We start from the raw sequence: 10517 nt of genomic DNA, 5'->3' as shown, positions 1-10517 counted from the left end.
GAAATACAGAGATATTCCAACATATTCAACCCCATCAGGAAAGGCAAGAAAAGAAAACATTTAGGCAAAACCTTAACATGCACAAAAGAAAGGTGCTTCTTGTGGCCTTCGCTGCTTATCTGGTAACATTGCTGCTAGGATAATCATTTCGTACCAGAACAGGAAAACAGCTGCAGCCTCATGAGTCCTTGCAGCCACTGACTGACAATCTCTTAGCAAGGATTGAGGGAACATAGTCACTGGCCCTATCTTGCAGGAAATGAAGGCACAGTTCTTACCTACCAAAGGGAACGTGCGAATTCTGCTTTTAGAACTCCACCTGGCGGGGTGGGGTGGCTCACGTCTATAATCCCAGCACTGTGGGAGGCAAGAGGCAAGAGGATCGCTTGAGCCCAGGAGTTTAAGACCAGCCTGGGCAATGTGTGGAGACCCCATCTCTACAAAAAGTTTAAAAATTAGCTGGCGTGGTGGTGTGTACCCTTAGTCCCAGCCACACAGGAGGCTGAAGTGGGGAGATTGCTTGAGCCTGGGAGGTTAAGGCTGCAATGAGCCGTGATGGCACCACTGCACTCCAGCCAGGGAGACAGAGCAAGACCCTGTCTCAAAGAACAAACAAATAAACGAAACAAACAAAAAACCCTCCATCTTACATACGTTATCAGTGCCCTCAAATCCTCTGGAAAGACTGGTTTAAATTAGAAGGAATGAATACAAAGTTGCATTTATTTTACATAAAGAGAAAATAATGAGACAAGTATTTTAAAAGTATTTTAAAAGGTAGTGTGTAAATCTTTCATCATCAGGTCAGTTGGTAAATCTTGATCTGCTACCCTGAATTATTTTTCAAAATGTATTGGCACTACTTGACTTAAACAACTTTATTTTCTGGGTGCTCTGATGATGACACAGAATTTCTAGACTACTCTGGTTTTCCTATTGCTTTCTTAGCACCTATTTTTAGAGAGAAATCAAGGCTTATTTTTCTTCATTAACTGTTTTGGGATCTTTGATCAATCTGGTAATTGGGTTAAGTAGATTAAGTCACCATGAGAGCCAGCCAGCCAGGTCAAGACTTGTGTTATTTATGTGGTTGACATAACTGAGCTACTTAAGTGACTTCTACAGATAAATTGAATCATTATTGATTGGAAATGAATCACTACTAATAGACCCAGGCAGGGTAGAGGAAAGGAACAGACCAGCCATAGCATAAAGTTTTAGTCAAAAAGTACTTCCAATATGGAATATTTCCTGCAATGCCATGTTTTTGCAATAACGTAAGAGCTTTATTCATTCACTCACTCTTCCATGTATCCATCCATCCATCCATACATACATACATCCACCCATCTGCCCCAATAATTTACAATTGTCACTCATACCTACAATGCTAAGCACCAGGAATATGAAGATAATTAGGAATATGAAAGCACAGACTAACTGGGTCTCTGCAAACGGGGAAGGGGTTGGTATAGGAGGTCATCAAATAACACACTTCCCCGGGGAGGTTATGTTAGAGATGCTCTTAAAAGCTGAATGACAGTTGGCTAGCTCACAAGTAGGTGTGTGTGGCTGAGGCTATGTGAGGAAGGGCATTCAAGAGGCAGGTAATAGATGGAAAAAAGGCGCAGAGAAAAAAAGACAGTGAAGCATGTACAGGGAAACCTTTTTAGTTTAGCTTTGCTGGAGAGTCAAGTGTAAGGAAGAAAACCCTGGAGACAAAGCTGGAGACAGGCAGAGGCCAGGCCCTGGTGCATCTGAATGTCTTGTGAGGAATTTAAACTTTATCCAAGAGTTCACATGGGGAATCCACTGAAGGTGCCAAACAAGGTAGCACCAGAATCAGCTTATGCTTTTAGGCATCCTCCTGGGCTCTGCACCAGCTGGTCTTCAGTCAGCTCTTCTGACCTACATCTCCTAGGCCTCCCAACCTTTTTGGGAGAAGAGCATACAATAAAGTCTGATACAGAAGAAAACCAACTATATACGACCACATGCTAAGTCCCAAATTGAATCCTAAGACAAAGTCCAAGATGAGATAAATGGAATTTAAATAGCTATTGAAAAGACATTTAGGTTAAAGAATTACACAGGTGTCTTGGAGGGGAAGCTGGGGATAGGACCCTGGCAATCCCCTCTCTCTGTCACTAGCTCATTATTACAGATCAGCTGCCTGCTTTGTTCTGGTTCACCTGGGGAGGGACAGACCACCTGACCTGGCAAGTGATGGGGTGAGCACAGCAGGAGACAGTGAAGGAAGAAGAGGACAGTGAGAGGCTTTGGGACATGCAGTATGCAGGTCTACCAACAAAGAGAAAAGGTTTATTATGATAATTCTTGGGTGGTAAACCAAAGAAACATTTCTGATTAACCAAAACAAAGAACAATGTTTCAGAAAGATCTGAGGAATAGCGCAGGATTGAAGATCAAAATTGAAAGACAACTCTTGGAGCAGGAATGAGAACACAATCTTGCCGGGGTGCTTCTTACAAAATTAACAAATTTTAATTCTTTCTTCTATCCTTGCTTCCTTCTTCTCAGGAAACAGGGTACCAGAATTGCATCAGATTGGCTGTGGTTAGGCCTCCATTTGGTAGCCACTGAGTCTTAAGAGATGTGGTCTTCAGGGACTGCCTTCCCTGCTGTAATTATAAGACAAGATCACACACCATGAGGGAGAAAGTCTCTAAGTTGACACCTTGGAGATTTCAGGTAGCAAGAATAGATGCCAACAAATTATCAGTATTCACTAGAGAAGGATTTGGTGAAGCCTCAGGGAGGCAGGGCTCGCCTGGAAGCACTGAAAAAAGGCATAATCAGGACGTGGATGGTAAAGATTTCCAGGATCTGGAAAGGGAAGAGGTGCTTGCAGAGGGTGAGATGAAGTGATGCACAGGGAAATAATGCACCTGCTCATTTTGCAGTTTTGCCTTCACAAGGCCCTGAAGAAGGAGAGGGTAACTGCGTGACAAAGTTGATAACTCAAACAAACCTGAGATTTTGTGCTGAGAATAGGAAGCTTCAAATCCACATCGGCTAACTCAGGCCTCAAATATGGCTGACTGCATCATTCAATAAGACTTACATGACCTGAACTGAGTCACCTGGATCTGAAGATGTTGAAAGTATAATCTGAAAGTAACAAGGGGTGGTTAAAATGGTGAAAGGCAGGCTTTGGAGCAGGACAGACATAGGAGTTGTGCTGTGTTTGACTGTGAGCAGTTAATCTCTCTGGGACCTGATTTTTCTCATCTGTAAAATGAGATGGTAATACCGATCACACAGAGTTGTTGGCCACGATTTGAAAAGGGTAAGTTGTAAAACTGCTGTGTACACAATGCTAAACAAACATAAGTTCTTTTTAGTACACTATGCGGTCAATAAATTGTTATTTTACCTTCTACTTTGTTAGCAATACCTATTGGAGGAGATTCCAGGGGAATTCTAGTCACCACTAGTCAGCCAGTAAATATTTTTAATACACTCCAAAGACTATAAATATTTCTACAGAAAAGGTCATGACTGTGTTAACATAAGTCACATTTTGAAACTGGGCAGATTTAGGTAGATAATCAGAAAATGGATGTTTGTCAGTTGAAACATTCAGGGATGTACCTAGTTATTACTGATTATCATTCGGCTCAAAAAGTCTTGGAAAGCATGAGTGTCTCAGTGTCACTAGGTCAGGACATTGGCATGGTCCTGAAGAGGACATCTCCTCTCACAGCACTGGCATTCCAGATGAGGCATTTATGAGTGGGGTCTGAGCAGGCTACAGGCACACTCAGTATAGCTTCTGGTACATAGTATACTGGCTTAAAAAAAAACTTCATAAACGAAGGAGCCCTCTCCCACTTAATCCTCTGTTTCTACCTCTGTAAATGTAAAAGGTAACTACAGTACCGTAGTTACTAGGAAATGAAACTACAGGACTGACACTAGAAAATAGAAGTACAGGACTGATACCTTACTGTGGCTTTCTCAAAATATATGAGAACTCAAAAATTATAGGAGAATGTGCCAATGGGTCTCACAACTTGATAATGTGATGATGTGTAAATTGTGCCCATGGAGTTGTGCAATGCAGCCAGTTGGAATGGCTTTGAAGACAGGAGTGTAAGGCGAAATTCGACAGTTGCTGTAGTAATAAAACTTCTATTGGAGGGAGAAGACAATTCTGATCACTGCTCTGGCAATTGCTAGCCAAGAGATCATATACTACTTTTGTCTGTTCGTAATCCCTTCCTTTGGGGAATCCACACTAAAGCAATTTAACCTCTGAGTGAGTCAGAATAATATGATATTGGGAAATACAAAAAAGAAAGCATGTGAATAAACTTGGTAATGTTATTTCATTGCATTTGTATCCCAGAACCCATAATAGTGTCTGCCATATGTGGTCTCAAGAAACGTATAATGTATAAACTCATGTTTAGTATGTAAATCAATGAATCAATCAATCAATGAGTGGAGAGCTGCATATAGTATCCTCCCCACCCCCTAGTACTGTAGTTTTATAGTTAGGGAAGTAATTAGGGTGGTTTTTCCATTCAATGGCTGCAGTCAAATGACTCTCCGCAGGAATGCCCCAGCACTGAGCACATTCCTCATTGCCTGGGGACCTGGAGGTGAAAACCAGAAAAGGAGAGGGAAGTAGCTAGTTTGTCCTGTGTCTGCAGAGGATAATAGATTCAAAAGAATGGGGCAAGAGCAGAAATAAAAAAAATCATGAATGAAGTAGACTCTAAATGTCTGAAGTTGCCTAGGTAAATTGCTACTAAATTACCTTTTGATTTATATTTCATTTGGATCAGATTTGGGATCTGTAGATAATAGGTATTCATATAATTTAGGAAATGTACCATTTTCTACCATTGGCTATTGAAATAAATTCAGAACAAAGAGATTTTAAATTATTTGAAGCACTGTGGTAAAAGGTATAATAACTCTTGCTCAAATATCTCATCATCTTAGGCCTCTTTTCAGTCACTTCTGGAGAATTTTTTTAAAACAGCCAAGCCTCAAGTGATCATTTAATCCTACATATGATGGTGAAAGAAAGAGACACAATCAAGTTATCAGTTCCAAACTGTGATTCATTATTTCTCTGTATAAAGGAACAAAAGTGTTACTTGCTTTTAGGGAACAAACTATATCATAATTCTTAGTATCCCAACTTTCATTCCAAATCCTCAAAACTGTTTGTAAACATAAACTCATTTATTTCCACCTACCAAGCACCATTCAGAAGGAATTCTGATGGCATGAAGTTGTGAAATAATTACAAATATTGGAACCACAACTATTTCCTGAGGGTCCACCATGGTAAGTATTGTGTCATTTACTCCTTACATTGGAGGCTCATAGGTGTTAAGTTACTTGTCCGGGTTCACAGTGTTAGTCTAGAGGATTAAGAGGCAGCCTGGAGTAGTTAAGTCCCTAGACTCTGGTGCCAGACTACCTGGATTGAATCCCACCTACATCTCTTTTTAGGTCTGTGACCTTGGGCAAGCTAACATCTCCGGGCTTCCGTTTCCCCTGTGCAAAGTGGAGAGGATTCTAAGAGGATGGTAATAATGGGACCTACTTCATAGAGCTGTTGTGAGGACTGGATGAGTCACGTGCTTAGAACAATACAGTGACACCTAAAAGTGCCACGTAAGTGCTAGCTATTGGTATTATTCTTGTGGTTGCAAGTAATGAGAATGCAACTCACACTAGCGTAAGCAACAAAAGAAGAGGTGGCGGCAGTATTTGCCTCAGAAATGCTTTACAACAGAGGTTCCAATGATGCTTTTAGGAACCTCCCCAGTATCTCAGCCTTATTTCCCCTTGGCTTCCAGATATGTCAGATAGGCTTTTTGGTCACAAGGTGGCCACCTGCAGCCCCAGGGATGCATTATATTTACGGAGAAAGAAAAAGTTCTTGCTTTGAAGATATGGCAGAGGTCTCAAGGAAGTGGTCCAGCTTTGGTCTCATATCCATTCTTGAACCCAGGCCATAAGCCAGGCCAGGTCTGGGTCATGTGATAAGCTCTGAGACAGAAGGGCTGGGTTTGCCCAATCCAAACCACATGGCCTGAGGACAGTACCTGTATAAAGGCTCTCAGAGTGATGCCCCAAAAGGAGGGATCAGGTAAAGACCAAACATATATGTAGTAGTCTCATGGCTAGCAAGTGACAGAGCAGAAATAGGAATTGTCCTCTCCCTCCAACAGAAGTTGTATTACTACAACAACTGGCCAATTTCACCTTACAGTCCTGACTTCAAAGTCATTCTAACCAGGTTGCACTGCACAAATCCATGGGCATAATTTACACAGTATCACATTCTCTGGGTTTGAGCCCCACTGGCACTGCTCTCCGATAACTTTTGAGTCCTCACACTTTTTGAGAAAGCCATAGTAAGGTGTCAGTCCTATAGTTTCATTTTCTAGTAACTACAGGACTGTAGTTACAGTTTACATTTAAAGATGTAGAAATTGATAGAGTTGTCACAGGTGGAATGGAGAAATGACTAAACCTTTGATGTTCAGATTTTGACTTCCAAGATAAGCTCTTGAAGAACATTCCAGAAACATTAGTCAAGAAAATTGGGCTTTCAATAACCAGAGCTTAGCACTTGAGATTTTCTAAATTCTAAAAACTTCCCATTAAGCCAGGCACTATGGTAGGCACTTGTAGTCCCAGCTACTCAGGAGGCTGAGGTGGGAGGATCTCTTGAGCCCAGTAGTTCGAGGCCAGCGTAGGCAACATATCCCCCAGACCCCAACTCAAAAAGAAAAAGCAAAAAAAACAAAAAACCAAAAAACGCAACAACAACAAACCTTCCCATTAATATCTAGAACCAAACTTTTTATCCACCACGAGAAAGGCTTCAGACAGTGATGTCAAGATCACACCACTGCACTCCAGCCTAGGTGACAGAGAGAGACTCTGTCTCAAAAAACAACAACAACAACAACAAAAAACCAACCAACCAAACAAACAAAAAACCAGACAGTGATGTAAAGAGAAGGACAGTGTTGCTGCCACATCTTGGGGAGATGGCAAAGAGAGGAGTAAAGGATACTTTGGGGGTGTGTGTTAGAGGAATAGGAGCTGTCAAATCTGCCCCTTCCTGGGTTGCACGGTAATATGAGCAATAGGTTTGAGGGCCTGAGGCTGGAGAAGTTTATATGCCATGCCCACCTGAAACTCTGGGATGAGGTAACCCTGCAGAGACCCTAAGATGGACTGCACCTCCTGGAATCCTTCATAAATGCACAGACAGGATCCAGAATTTCCCAGGGCCCCCAGCAAGAACTGACTGACAAACTCTCTGAGGAATCACTATTGTCCAAGATGAAATGACCTTGTGGCTGATGGTCTCAGGATTTCATTGCCCAAGCCAGGAGTCAAAGAGTAGTTCTAGCCAGGCCACGGGAGATCCCTAGTGGGGACTCTAGTGAGCAGTGGGAAATGTTGGAGTTCCTGAGGAGCACTGCTTACGCTAATAGAGGGAACAAGTAGCTCCATGAGCAGTGGGGGCAGTGGGGACAGAGCCCCCTACCCACCAAAAGCTAAAGCAGATGAGCAAAGTCTAGAGGACAGCATCATCCTCACAATGTCACATAATGTCCCCTGTGCCCAGGTACAACCTCAGGAGATCAAGCAGAAGACAAGAACCCACCACAGGGGAGAAGAACTATGATAGAAACTTGGAACTTTGATGAGCTTAAATGCAAACTGAATGAGTTCCTGAAAAAGCCTGCTTTAAATCGGAAGAGACTGAATGTCTTTGAAGTGATAGTCCTAGAGCTAAGTTGAGTTCAAGGACAGATGAATATAGCTGTACTGTTTATACATCTGATTTGTGACTATATTGGAAAGGTGAAACCTATTGGGTGAAGATAAATAAGATACATAAAATAAGAGAAATTAAAAAATAGGATAAAATCTAGCAGTGTGTTATAAGGTGAGGCCATGGAAGCCAGAAGTTTCTATCTTACAAGTTTTGCATATGATTGGTATTGAAATTTTAATGAATAAATACATTTCATGCTTATAAATTGGGCCTATGGGGCTAAAATGAGAGTAGATGAAGCCTAGGGCCAGAGGTGCTAATGTCCTACTTCAGAAATGTGATGCCAATTGAGAAAAACAGAGTAGAGTGGGATGAAAGCCCAGAAAAGGGCAATCTAATTAAGCAGAGAATGAGGCTTTATGAAAAGAAATATCAAGATGATAAATCAATCAAGAAATGCAAATTTTAAGAGGGTACAGATTGAACTCTATCAGTTAAAATATATATTAAAAGAGTCAGCAGCCATTATTCAATCCCACTCAAAAAAAACTAAAAAGTGAGTTGGATGACTCAGAGGTTTGACTCATTGTGCCAATTTTTTTTTGACCCAGTAAAATGCACATGATTTCAGAAGTGGCACAATTCCAGGTATTTGTATGTATTGCATGTGCTACAGGGGTGGGCAGGGTTTGCGTTTACCGGTATTGCCCAATAAACGTCCCGGCAATAGGGCATCTGTTTTCAGAACAGACACCAGTCAAGATGAGGTTTTCCTCCAAAACGTTTTAAAACAAGATACTGAGAGAACCCAGATGCAGTGGTGGAAGAATACTCATTCCCCAGTGAAACCACAGTACAGGGAAACTGTCCACGTGGAGCATTCATAGAAAAGACTCAAAGAGCTACAAACTGCCACAGCCTCCCCTTGCACAGACAAGGCTCAGGACTCAGAGTAGGCTTTGGGCAAATGTTGAAGAAACGGATTGATTTTGTACCAGAGACTTTGAACCAAGAAGCAGACATCCCAGGACAGGGCAGATTCTGAGTTATGGCAGCAATGTGGGAGCATGCAGCAGAAAAAGGGGCTGGAGCCAGCAATAAATCACAATGGATAAAGCATTGTCATCAGTTCCTCAGTGAGGAAGAAACAGATAGCTGCACGAAACATTCTCTGCCTCCTTTATAGTTAATTTTCCATGTACTAAATCATATGGAGACCTTATTATAGAGTATGGGTTTAGTCATCCTCAATAAATGCTTTTGATGCTTCCATAAACATCCAAGTTAAATATCCCTCTCTGCCTGTATTCTGACTGGTTATTAAAATCAAGTGTCTGGTAAAGAAGCACTTGCAGGATTCTTCTCTTTTTGATGAGTACACTAAATGGGCTATATTTACTTATGCCTCTAACGCTCCCATTCCCTATCATCTTTCCAAGTGTGCAGTCTCACAGTGGTTCTGAATCTCCTGCGTACCTAGGCTGGGGATGTGGCTTCCTCCACATACTGCTCCTATACAGGTCAGCCTAGAAGCTCCCCATAGTTGTGCCAGTACTGTGCTGAAGCTGAGTCGTACAGGCTCTGAAGAGCTGTTTGTTTTGTTTTAACTCTTAGAGAGGACATTTATCTCTTTATTGAAGAAATATGTACTTTCTGGACTCCACCTATTGGCCCTTGTTGCTTTTCATAGTTTAAAGAGAGCTTGGCTTCAAAACTGCTACAGAAAAGAGAAAGCAGTAATAATCAATTTATTTTCTTTACAATTAAAAGTGTTTTTAAGGATGAATATGCACATATCACATTATCTGTGCTAACCAAGAAAATCAGTGTGTTGGACCAAAACTTACTAGCAGTGGTTTTGAAATTATTTTCACACATTTGAAAAAAATTTAAGTTTGTGATGTTTACAAGAAAATGATACCTTTTTTTTCTTTTTACCTTCTTTTTTTTTTTTTTTTTTTTTTGAGACGGAGTCTTGCTCTGTAGCCCGGGCTGGAGTACAGTGGCCGGATCTCAGCTCACTGCAAGCTCCGCCTCCCGGGTTTATGCCATTCTCCTGCCTCAGCCTCCGGAGTAGCTGGGACTACAGGCGCCCACCACCTCGCCCGGCTAGTTTTTTTTGTATTTTTTTTAGTAGAGACGGGGTTTCACGGTGTTAGCCAGGATGGTCTCGATCTCCTGACCTCGTGATCCACCCGTCTCGGCCTCCCAAAGTGCTGGGATTACAGGCTTGAGCCACCGCGCCCGGCCTCTTTTTACCTTCTAAGAGAACAATATAACTCAATGGTTAAGGGCACAGACAGAAGAACCAGAGTACCTGCATTTGAAACCCCAAACTGCAACCTACTAGCTCTATTAGTTGTTTAGTAACCTCTCTGTACTTCAGTTTCCTGACCTGTGAAATGAGCATAATAATTGAATCTATTGCCTTGAGTTGTTGTGATCATTAGGCTGGTTAATATATCTGAAGTATTTAAAACAGTGCTTGGCACACAGTGAGTGCTGTATAAGGTTTGACATTTTAATGACTACTACACCACCACCATCGCCACCACCACTACAATTGCTGCTGCTGCACCCGCACAATGTAGCGAATTCACGGACCTCGAGTTAGTAAAAGTAAACTGTGAAAAGAATCCTGAGCTTAGATTCACTCTGGTGCAGAAAAAATTAACTTACCAGCAATCACACAACTTCCATATTAAAATTGAAAGCAGACATTACATCTCCT

The sequence above is a fragment of the Macaca fascicularis genome, chromosome 18 (assembly GCF_037993035.2).
Source record: "Macaca fascicularis isolate 582-1 chromosome 18, T2T-MFA8v1.1".
NCBI classification, from domain to species: domain Eukaryota; kingdom Metazoa; phylum Chordata; class Mammalia; order Primates; family Cercopithecidae; genus Macaca; species Macaca fascicularis.
Note: the sequence above shows the minus strand (reverse complement) of the source record.